Here is an 11,912-nt window from a genome sequence, read left to right as displayed (position 1 = left end):
TCTCTCTGTCCCCAGTGAGGCAGGGCTCTGGGGAGGCAGAGCTACAGGACACATTGATGGAGTTGTCTGCCTGGGGAAAATCCAGTTGGCATAATGGTAGCATCTGGAACCCGGTGGCTAAAAAAAGATTTAACATATAAAGCCAAACAGATTGATGACTAATCATGAACCTAAAGGCATGAATATTGCAGATGAAGATTTGGGGTCTCCGTTTTGAGGATAGCTAGTAGGCCTATTTTCGTTATATTACAAAGGGCCCATGACTATACTGATTTTTTCCTGAGCCTGACCTCTGATATGCAGGTAGACCCAGGTTATTGTCTGGGGAGATGTATGAGTGGAAAAAAGGACTAGAAAGCTGGATCAGGGGAGAATAGCTCCCAAATATGGGAAAGGGGTATAAATACTGTTGACTGCAAACCCCATCAATTTGATGTGATCTGGGGCCCATATTCAGCTTAGGAGCCTACGTGACCTCTGCATCCCTATAGATCTGAGCTCACATTCTGTGGTCATGAGTAGGAATGTTCCAAGCCAGTTTCATTGTTTTTTTAATGGTATCTATTTATCATCCATCTATCTGTCTAATGTCTGTCTATCTGTCTGTCTGTCTGTCTGTCTATGTCTGTCTAATGTCTATCTATCTGTCTAATGTCTATCTATCTATCTATCTGTCTAATGTCTATCTGTCTAATATCTATCTATCTATCTATCTATCTATCTGTCTGTCTAATGTCTATCTGTCTAATCTCTATCTATCTATCTATCTGTCTGTCTAATGTCTATCTATCTATCTGTCTGTCTGTCTGTCTAATGTCTATCTATCTGTCTAATGTCTATCTATCTGTCTAATATCTATCTATCTATCTATCTATCTATCTATCTATCTGTCTGTCTGTCTGTCTGTCTAATGTCTATCTGTTTAATGTCTATCGATCTATCTGTCTGTCTAATGTCTATCTATCTGTCTAATGTCTATCTATCTGTCTAATGTCTATCTATCTATCTATCTATCTATTGATCTGTCTAATGTCTACCTATCTACCTATCTATCTATTATGAGAGGCAAAGAACCACAGTATCACTGTGGTATATGCAGTGCCAGGGACAGAACTCAGGACTTCAATCTGAGGATCCAGTGTTTTACCCACTAAGCCACCACATGAGACACTTTCTGGTTCCTTCTCTGTTGTTGTTGAATCCTGATCAAGACACTGACCCTTTTCTTCTAGGTGAAAGGAATGTGGGATGTGTTCTCACAAATTGAGAAGCTATTGCCTTTTGTGTTTGAGGGACAGGCAACTGAATCCTTCTGAGTTCCAACTGCACATGCCTTTATGCCTTGCTCCATGGAAGAAAGAGACAATACAGGAAAGAGTCCCTAAAGGTACTGATTCAGATGTTGGAGAAGCAATTCATGCTCTTAAAAAAAAAAAAAAATGAAGGGAACTCAGCAGTCGAATTGGGTGGGAACATCAAGGTTCAGACATTTACATAGAGAAATCACATCTTGAATCACTTCTAACCACATAGCAAAGGAACCATCCTCCCTTATAAGGACTTTACTGCTGCCCTGTCTACCTAGGCAAGCTTATTTATAGAAAGATTTTGCAAAGCCCCTTATTCCTGCAGACTAGTCTTAAGCTGGTTAGGTTCTTGGCATACTGTCCTGTGGAGCTTGCTGTGGTAAGCATAGTTTTTATGTTAGCTCATCTCAACCCAAACACTTTGTAGTACCTGTTTACATTAACCCTTTTAGAATGAAAACACATGCAAAATATTATACAACAATGGTATCCTATCACAGTAAGCATTTTGATCAGAGTTGGAGAATAGGAATTTTCAACTACTTTTAAAAACAGTCTATGTGTTTTTTGGATAGAGATTAAAAAAAAACTGAGGTGAAAGGGGAGGAGAGAGAGAGAAAGAGAGAGAGAGAGAGAGATACACAGCACTACTTCACCACTTGTGAAGCTTTCTTCTTGTAGATGGAAACTTGGCATTTGAACCTGAATCCTTGTGTACAGTAACATGTATGCTCAACCAAATGTGCCACCACCTGGCCCTTCAACTACTATTTTTAATGTTACAGAACCTTGTGTAAACACTGCTTTAAAAAGCTGGAGTTACTTGATCTGTTTATTGTACACACACACACACACACACATACACACATGCACACTGTGGTGCTTCCTAGAACTCAGAAATTAAAAACAGTGATTGATTAACATCAAAATTAAACTGAGATTATAAAAAAATAAAATAAAATTCTAAGAGATGGAATATTCTTGAGGATTCATATTTTGAGGCTTAAGTTTATTGTCTCCTTGTGCTATTTTAACATACCAAATTTTTAGAGGTGATGGATGAGGGCAATTTTGTTATTATACACCAGCATTTGGATGATCTGAAGCAAGCCAGAACTACGTGGGAGATCTTATACATTTTATTATTAAAGTAACTATAATTTATCAGTTAATATAACTATAACAGTACAGCATTATAGTTTTATGATATATTCAAATATATGAATTAATGCATATGAATTAATTGTTTTTTATCATCACTATGGGTTTGATGATTAAAACTTTGTTGAGAAATACTTTACAGTTTCTCAAAAGAGAATATAGTGTAGTAATGATGATATAACACTGGAAAATAAGGTAATAGGGAAATTATTTTCCCCTCTGGTAACTTTGAATCAGTATTAGAATTCAAAGTAAGAGGTGATAAAAATGACTCATACTCAAAGAAAAAAAAAAGAAAAACAAAGTTTCATAGTATGACCTTCTACTCATTCCTAGAATTCTCAGCTCTCCTGGTCCTGGATTCTGGCTAAATGTCATTGAGACCCTGTGGTTTAAACTCCTCCCCCCACCCCACACCACCCCCTCCTTTTTTTTTTTTTCTTTCATTAAGGCCAGATGTAACTAGGGTCCTTAGGACTTTCTTAGCTAGAAATCAGACTATGCTTACAACTCAGCCCTGGCTGCAGTTGACATCCTAATCATCATAGTATAGATTCCTGTTTCTTCCTAGAGCTCCTCCTCCCCCTCCCCCTCCCCCTCCCCCTCCCCCTCCCCCTCCCCCTCCCCCTCCCCCTCCCCCTCCCCCTCCTCCTCCTCCTCCTCCTCCTTCCTTGACTTATAAAACACCTACCTTTGCTTTCCTCATTAGAACTGGATTGAGAGACTGAGCTCTCTAGTTCTCTTGGGCCGATACTGAACAACACTTCTTTTTCTTTCTCCAAGCATTGATGATTCTGTGTTTGACTTCAAATGTAAATTCATTGTAGAAGCCTGATTCTGACCCCCTAGTTATAGAAAGAACAACTTGATCTGTTCTAAAGAGGACGGAATGATTGCTGGAAGCCATCTAGGTGTCCTGGCAACCCGATATATCTTAGCTCATTCTTGGATTTTTTTTTTTTTTAATGAGCATTTTTAATTACCTTACTCAAAGCTAGATGCTAAAGATACCCTCCATGAAAACACATGCTATGGAGCTAGGGGTAATAAAACAGTGCCTGGCATACTGTAAGTAATTTATCAGCAGTGGAATTGTGCTTTAGAACCTTATGTTTAAGTACACAAAATATACATAATCTGTTTGAGTTGAGCTAAGTTGTTTAACCAGAAGATTTACAGCAAGACTTGTGTTCAGTGCTAAATGAGGAAATGAAGAAGAACTAAGTATAACTGGAAGCCTGGTTCTAGGGTGCCTGGCTAGCCTGAGGGTGTTTCTTCCCAGGCACGTGCTCTCCGGGTTGGAAAGAATTCGACCAGAGCCAACCTAGGCTGCTGCTTACTCAGCAACTTGGGAGAGGGACCAGGAACTCTCATGACTCAGTGGGAACACAATGCAATATGTCTATTGATCAGTAAAGAATCTGCCTTTCTATCTTCCGAGGCTGAAGTGGCCGGTCAGTAAAGGAAGTGGGCAGGAGAGTGGGTGGAGAGAAGGGAAAGAGTTTGTGAATTCCATCTAACCAGTGGGGATTCAACATATGCCCTGCAGGCAGTGCGGGTCTCAGGCAAAACAATGATTATGTAAATAGACCACAGCATTAAGCAATGCAGGGGGCCTGGCATAATAACCAACACTAGGGGTTACAAAGATTTCAAAGAAGAAGAAAAGAAAGGAGCAGGAATAATGAGCTTCTATGAAGATCCCTGATTCTAATGTCCCAATCTATTCCCTCAGGATTTCAGGATGATGCATTAATTTAATGTTTAAGTTTTCATTTATTTTGGAAAGGAGAGTTTTTCTTTAATATTTATTTATTTATTCCCATTTGTTGCCCTTGTTGTTTTATTGTTGTAGTTATTATAGTTGTTGTTGATGTCATCGTTGTTGGACAGGACAGAGAGAAATGGAGAGAAGAGGGGAAGACAGAGAGGGGGAGAGAAAGACAGACACCTGCAGACCTGCTTCACCACCCGTGAACCCCCCCCCCGCAGGTGGGGAGCCAGGGGGCTCGAATCAGGATCCTTACTCCAGTCCTTACTCTTGGCACCACGTGAGCTTAACCCGCTGCCCTAAAACCAGATTCCCAGGGGAGAGTTTTGTAATAGAGAAAGAGAACCCAGAATCTACTGCCGTATATGCAAGGTCAAGGTTCATATCAGGACCCTCATGCTTTCAATACCCTGTTCTACCTGCTGAGCTATTTCCACAGCCATGAATTCAGTGCACTGAATTCTAGAGTTAGCCCGTCACCTCAGCAAGACATACAGCAATACCCATCAGAGCTACTGAGAAGTGAGGGAAGTTACGGAAAATATTAAGGATCCAAGAAAACAGTAAAGGATGTTGGGCAGAAAACGAGAATTGGGGAGCGATAGTCTATGTACTTTTTCCATCTAGTGAAACAGAATACATTACCTGGTGAAAAATGAAGCCTGAGGCTCAAATGCTTGTGAACCAACTCAATCAGCCTCTTTAAGGATTTAAGAGAGGAAACAGGGTGTACAGAAGTCTTTCCTCTTTCCTTTGTTTTTCTGACTTTTTATTTCTTCTTCTTTGCCTGGCTAATGTAATGTAAGCCATCAAACTGTGAAAGAAACCAGTCTTTAGACCTCAAACCATCGTATGGCCATATTTATAGGAAATGACAATATCCCAAACTTTTAAAGGTATTTTCTGTGCCTAGCTAGTCACTAGGAGAAAAGGCACGTAACAGCAACCTAAAAGTACCAGTGTTCTCCTATTTGTGAATTCCCACTGGGCTGAAAAATCTTCATAACATTAGAGGCTTCCTGTTTTTGTCTAAAGTGTCTTGTAGTCTTTATAAGTCATGATAGAAAATTACCTATCACCTGATCTTTTTTTTTTTTTTTTTACTCTATAGATGCAATGGAATTAATTAGATGGTTGTCTAATTATACAGAGGTGAAGTTCTGGCAAATATGATTCATGGAAAAAATGAATAATCTTTATATACACATTATGAAAATAGTAAACTTAAGGTTAAGTATATTTGTTCACTGGTTAGACTGCTCAGGAACTATTCTTTTAAAGTTTCCCTTTAGCTTGATTTTATCATTAAAACTCATAATCTGATTAGCACTCAGCACAAATTTTGGCAAAATAAAATAAAGCTATTTTTACTAACCGTCTATAGCTGTTCAAAAGGGAGAAAAAAAATAAAAATAAAAGATACTCCCTCTCATTACTATTTAAAAGGAATTCCTCTATACAAGAATTTCCAATTAGATTTAGACCACCTTTTAGCTGCTGGAGGAGAAGAAAAATTGCATCTGCTTCCAAAGCAGTGTGGGAATTCTCTCAATCTCTTTATCCTAGGAGCCAGGCAATTGGCTTAGACAACAGAATTGAATTAAGACTGGTACTGTCTCATCCATAAGGCTAGTAGATCAAGGTTAGGTGGGAAATTCTGTCTGCTTTAGGATTTTTCCCCACATAGGAGGGCATGCCTCTATATAGTTATCCTGGATGTTATTTTCAAAGCTATAAGTACATTGTTGGTATTCTTAGGGATCATGGGGATTTTTCTGCTAAAAGTCTAAATTTAACAATAATTGTAGAGAGCAAACAAAATATGACTAACTTTGGACAAATCATCCTTGTAAACTACAGGACCCGATGCATCCTGTCACATATTTTGTTTATTCAGTCAGTGTTGGCCTTCAAGATATTCTCAAAGTCACACTAAGCCAACATTCCAAATGACATTTTTCATTAAAGAAGTTGGTTTGGTTAAGAAAAAAAGTCATCGTTAAATAGATGCACTCAGTTGCTTCCTATTAAGTTCTTTCTGAATTCCTCTTCTAAATGTTACAACTGAATCATCTGTCTTTGCACTGATTGCTAGATGTTCTTCTCCCATCAGTTAAATTTCACTGAATGCTGTGATTATTTCTCATTTCTCTGACACTGATTCAAGTAAACGAATTCTATGTTGTTACCCTTAAACCTTTCTAAAGCCAAACCTTATTCTTGTTTCCTGCAATTTCAACCCCATTGGCTAGTGTGGTGTTCAGGTGACATGCTTTCAATTCCAAAACTATTTTTTAATATCCACTTATTTATTTATATGCAAGAAAGAGGCAAATGCCACAGCGCTACTCACCTCTGGTGCCAGGGATTGAACCAACAACCTCAGGTGTCCACATCCTCTCTTCTAACTATGGATCTCTCTCCCCTGGTCAATATATTGTTCTTTTGTATGGGAGCATTTTTGCCCTGCTCTTTTGCTTGCTATCTTGACCTTGGATTGATGCTACATGGTGTGAATAATGACACAGAAAAAAAAAACTGTTTATTGAAAAGGTTTCCTGTGGTTAAGTATCTGATCTGTGAGCAAGACCAAAGCATCACTTTCCAGGATTGATCTAAACTGGTCCTGTGAGAGAAATCAGCCGACACTCCAGGTATTATCTGCCACCAGTATCTTTGTTTGTACTGCCTATGTCAGCCCATTGAAGCAGGTTATTAATTGTTTATGTGGCTTCCTGATGTGTCTATCAGAGTTTTCATGGATAATAAAGTGATGTTATGATCATCATGCTCTTTAACTTCTCATTGTGAAGAACTGTGCATTGTTCCTTTCAAGTTCCATGCCTTGGACTTAGCAATGATTTTTTTTTTTTTCCACCTAGGTCAAATAGCCCGCAAGATGATATACCCTGCTTTTTTTAGCTTTTCACTTTCTTCTTCTTCTACTTCCTCTTCTTCTTCTTCTTCTTCTTCTTCTTCTTCTTCTTCTTCTTCTCCTTCTCCTTCTCCTTCTCCTTCTCCTTCTCCTTCTCCTTCTCCTTCTTCTTCTTCTTCTTCTTCAATAAAATAGAAATATTTTTAATCCATGATGCCTTTCTTGTCTTACTTTTCCATAGTTTTCTGTGGCAAGTCTTCTAATAAGACTTTATTATTGACAAGGTTTTAGGCTACAACATTTAAAAAGGTTGAGTAAAGTTATTTATTTTTAAGATAAATAGGTAGAGAGAAAGAGAGAGAATGAGTGAGGGGGGAGAGAGAGTCTTTTAGGAAGAAAAAAATGGAAGGAGACTGTAAAGAGTAGGCGGAATGTCCTTGTGAAATGAAACATATCCAGGACTCACGGATGATTTGTAATTACCTAAATTTTACAGACATGTTATAAAATTCAGAGAAAAAAAACGCATGCGTCTCCTCTCTTGTTTTCATCTGGACAAGATATGTGGTCAGTATCAGGTGGTGGCACACCTGGTTGAGCGCACATGATACAATGCACAAGGACCAAGGTTCAAGCTCCTGGTCCCCGCCTGCAGGAGGAAAGCAAGTTGTGAAACAGAGCCGCAGGTGTCTTTATGATTCTCTCCCTCTTGACCTCCCACTTCCTCTCAATTTCTGGCTGTTTCTATCTAATATATAAATAAGATAATTAAATACGATTTTAAAAAGAAAATATATGTGGCCTATAATTATTAAACTACTGCTGCTTCTATTTTGATGATATCTAAAATGGAGTTTTTAACACTTTTTTTTTTTTTAAATTTTTTATTTAAGAAAGGATTAATGAACAAAAACATAAGGTAGGAGGGGTACAACTCCACACAATTCCCACCACCCAATCCCCATAACCCATCCCCTCCCATGATAGCTTTCCCATTCTCTAGCCCTCTGGGAGCATGGACCCAGGGTTGTTGAGGGGTGCAGAAGGTAGAAGGTCTGGCTTCTGTAATTGCTTCCCCGCTGAACATGGGCGTTGACTGGTCGGTCCATACTCCCAGTCTGCCTCTCTCTTTCCCTAGTAAGATGTGTCTCTGGGGAAGCTGAGCTCCAGGACACATTGGTGGCGTCTTCAATCCAGGGAAGCCTAGCCAGCATCCTGGTGGCATCTGGAACCTGGTGATTGAAAAGAGAGTTAACATATGAAGCCAAACAATTTGTTGAGCAATCATGGATCCCAAGCTTGGAATAGTGGAGAGGAAGTGTTAGGGAGGTACTCACTACAAACTCTAGTGTAGTCCTGCTTTCAGGTATATATTTTGCAGTAGTTTATGGATACGTGTGCACATAAGCTCTCTCTCACAGAAACTGGTGTATATCTAGGTTATGGGACTTTGTTAGAAAGTGAACTACCTGAGATGAAATTAGAGTGTACTATAAAAGGAAAGGTCTCACCCGAGTAATGAAGCTGAAGGGTTGTCATTCCACACGTGAAGTCTCTGGATACAGCCTGAGGTGAAGCATGTTGAGGTGGCAATCGTTGCTTTGGTTAGGTTGTGATCGGCGGATGCAATATTATTTGGTTTGGATTGGGAGATGCATACGGGAAAGTGGGCCCTATCCAAGGGTTCCAGGACTGGGGGAAGTAGGGGCTCTATAGCGAAGATGTGACACTCTTGAACTAAAAGCTTATCTGACAAGAAAGAAGGAATTGTTTAAGTGAGGTGAAGCTTCTGAGTTTCCCTACCTGCTAAATGTTTCTCTGTCATTACTCAGGAAATAAGCCTGTGTGAATGAATGACAATGTATGAATTTATTGCACGTGTTATTTTTTTGTCTAAGAAAGGGCAGGCTAAATGTGCATTCATTTCACTGAAGTGGAATTAAATTCTGAATTCTGGTTCCTCATTGAGAGCTTTGGTAAGATTTCAAAATGTAAAATTTCCTGTGTCTGACCAACTTTTCTCTAATTAAAGTGTTGGAAAGAAACTGAAACAAAATATCCTTTTCTGCTGAGTTAAAATATTGACATATTCTGTCTTATATTTACCTTTCAAGAACATGATAAATGCTCCCCCAAAATGTGAGAGACAATATTTAAGAAAATGTCACTGTTATACTCATGGTCACTGTTTTGAAATCATTCTTTATATTATCTGTTCATTGTACATTGTCATTTCTGCTTACTCCCTCCTTGGCCTCTGTCCCTGTGATATTTCTGAAAGTCCTTGCCATTGATATGCCTCTGTTTTGACTCCTTTAAGTTAATTAACATTAAAAAATCTTTTTATTTTGTTATTGTGTGAGGTGGAAAGAATTCTTCTTTCAGTCTCCAATTGGCCACTACCGGTGATTTCTCTCAACACCTTGCTTTATAATCAGCACACTCCTGAACATAAATATCCAAAGTTTGAATATAATTGTACACATGCAGACAAAAGGAGGAAGAATAGTCTAGTTTGGGTTAAAATGTTACGGTTGAAAGAAATAAAATATGTCCAAAGTAATGAATCAAAAATACAAAATGAAGCCAAAGGTTAGCCTGTGTTGAAAACACAAGTTGACTTGAATATATTGCAAACATGAGGCACTTGGTAGCACATAGCACCAGCATGGCGACTCCCACTTGGCACTTTCAGAAATGAACACGTTTCATCCTTTCTTTTTCTATTATTATTAGTGATTTAATATTGATGTACAAAATTGTAAGATAATGGGGTGTAATTCCATACTGTTTCTGCCACCAGAGTTCTGTGACCAGATCCTCTCCATTGGAAACTGTAGCCGTTCACCCAGAGTTACCAATACAGACTGATTCTATAACTTTTCTATCATATCATATCATATCATATCATATCATATCATATCATATCATATCATATCTATCATATCTACATATAATCTATCATATCTATCTCTCTCTATATATCTATATATATCATCTAGCTATCATCTATCCTTCTATCATCTATCATATCTACATATCATCTATCATATCTATCATCTATCTATATCTGTCATCTATCTATCATATCTATATTATCTATATATCCATCCACCATTTATCTATATATCTATCATCTATCTACATATCTATCTATCCTTCTATCATCTATCATATCTGCATATCATCTATCACAACTATCTGTCTATATCTATCATCTATCTATCCGTCATCTATCCATATATCTATCATATAGCTATTATCTATCTATCTATCTATCTATCTATCTATCTATCTATCTATCTTCTTTCTATTGGTCTATCTATCTTCTGTCTATTGATCTGTGGATCTATCATCTATTGGTATCTAGATAACTAGATACATCTAGACATATAGATATTTGCCCCATTATTTTAAATAGTCTTGTCTTCACGTTTTTTCTAGGTCACCTCTAAACCTACTACTACTTCCACATGAGTGTCTTTCCTTTTGTTCTCTCTTTAAGATAAGTAAAATCATGTTTGGCTTTCTCTGGTGTTTTCCAGATTTGCTCCTTTTTCATGGATGATATATAAACAAGATTCCCAGTGACAGACATTTCAGATCCTGTTTGAAATTAGCTTCAGAGACCTCTGGTCATCTTCCCCTATCATTTACCTCTTTGGTAGTATGGATCAACATTTTTAGGGGGTACAGAAGATCTGCCTTCTGTAACTGGTTCTTTGATGGACATGTACATTGGTAGATAAGCCCACATCCCAGCCTGTTTCTATCTTTCCCTAGTGGGGCAGGGCTCTGGAGTGGTGAGGTTCCCAGGCACATTTGTGAGATAAGGATGAAATCATAGTAACATATTGAACTTCCATTCTTTGTTAATAAACTATAGACATGACACTCTTAGGACATTTACCTACATTGATGGTGCATGAACTAACATGCAGAGCTAAAATATTTTTTTGTAAAACAACTATTGATTTAAATACTAATTAATAAATCTCTTTTTAATAGTTGAGCTATTTTTATAGAGGTGATGAAACAAATTATATTAAACTAAGATGCATGTAGAAACTAGTTAGTCTGGGGGCCAGGTGGTAACGCACCTGGTTGAGTGCACATGTTACAATGCACAAGGACCCAAGTTTGAGCCCCTGGTCCTCAACTACAGGGGAAAGGCTTTGCAAGTGGTGAAGCAGTGCTGCTGGTGTCTCTCTTTCACTCTCCCTTACCATTTTCCCCTTCCCTCTTGATTTATGGCTATCTCTATCTAATAAATAAAGATAATTAAAAATATGTTTTTTAAAAAGAAACTAGTTAGTCTGGCAGCACTGGTCTGACCTTACTAATGGTCATCAGCATTTATCTGTAGGTGCTCTCTTATCATTTCTGTAAAAATATAAATAAATAAAAAGATAGAGATTACCACCCACAGAAAGGAAGGAAATACCCTCCCTAAATTATAATGCAGAATTTTATTTAAATGAAATATTAAGGAGTGTACATTCAAAAATATGAACTGTTTACTGTCTAGGTCTTCAGTATTGAAAATTTCTAAAAGCAAACTATCACCCAAATCAAATTTGAAATCTAAACTAAGCACAATAACCAGAAAATAAGTCTATAATTACCATTTGGTGGATAGCAAAATTTGAGTCTATACATTCCAGATTCTGATGGGGATAAAAAGTTTAATTTGTTTGCATTTTTTATTGGTCACCCAAATAACTAAGGAGGTACAGAGGTTGTTCCCGTCATATATTTTGTCCATCTTTACGTCCCCATACCTAGCACTGTGCTTGGT

At 37.9% G+C, this 11,912-nt stretch overlaps 1 pseudogene; it reads left to right on the top strand.

Moving 5' to 3' along the window:
- Positions 1–587: 587 nt before the first annotated feature.
- Positions 588–11,912, top strand: part of LOC107522134 (uncharacterized) — a 33,557-nt pseudogene continuing 22,232 nt past the window's right edge.

This window comes from Erinaceus europaeus, chromosome 5 (assembly GCF_950295315.1).
Source record: "Erinaceus europaeus chromosome 5, mEriEur2.1, whole genome shotgun sequence".
Taxonomy (NCBI): Eukaryota; Metazoa; Chordata; class Mammalia; order Eulipotyphla; family Erinaceidae; genus Erinaceus; species Erinaceus europaeus.
This window is presented reverse-complemented; position numbering and strand designations above follow the sequence as displayed.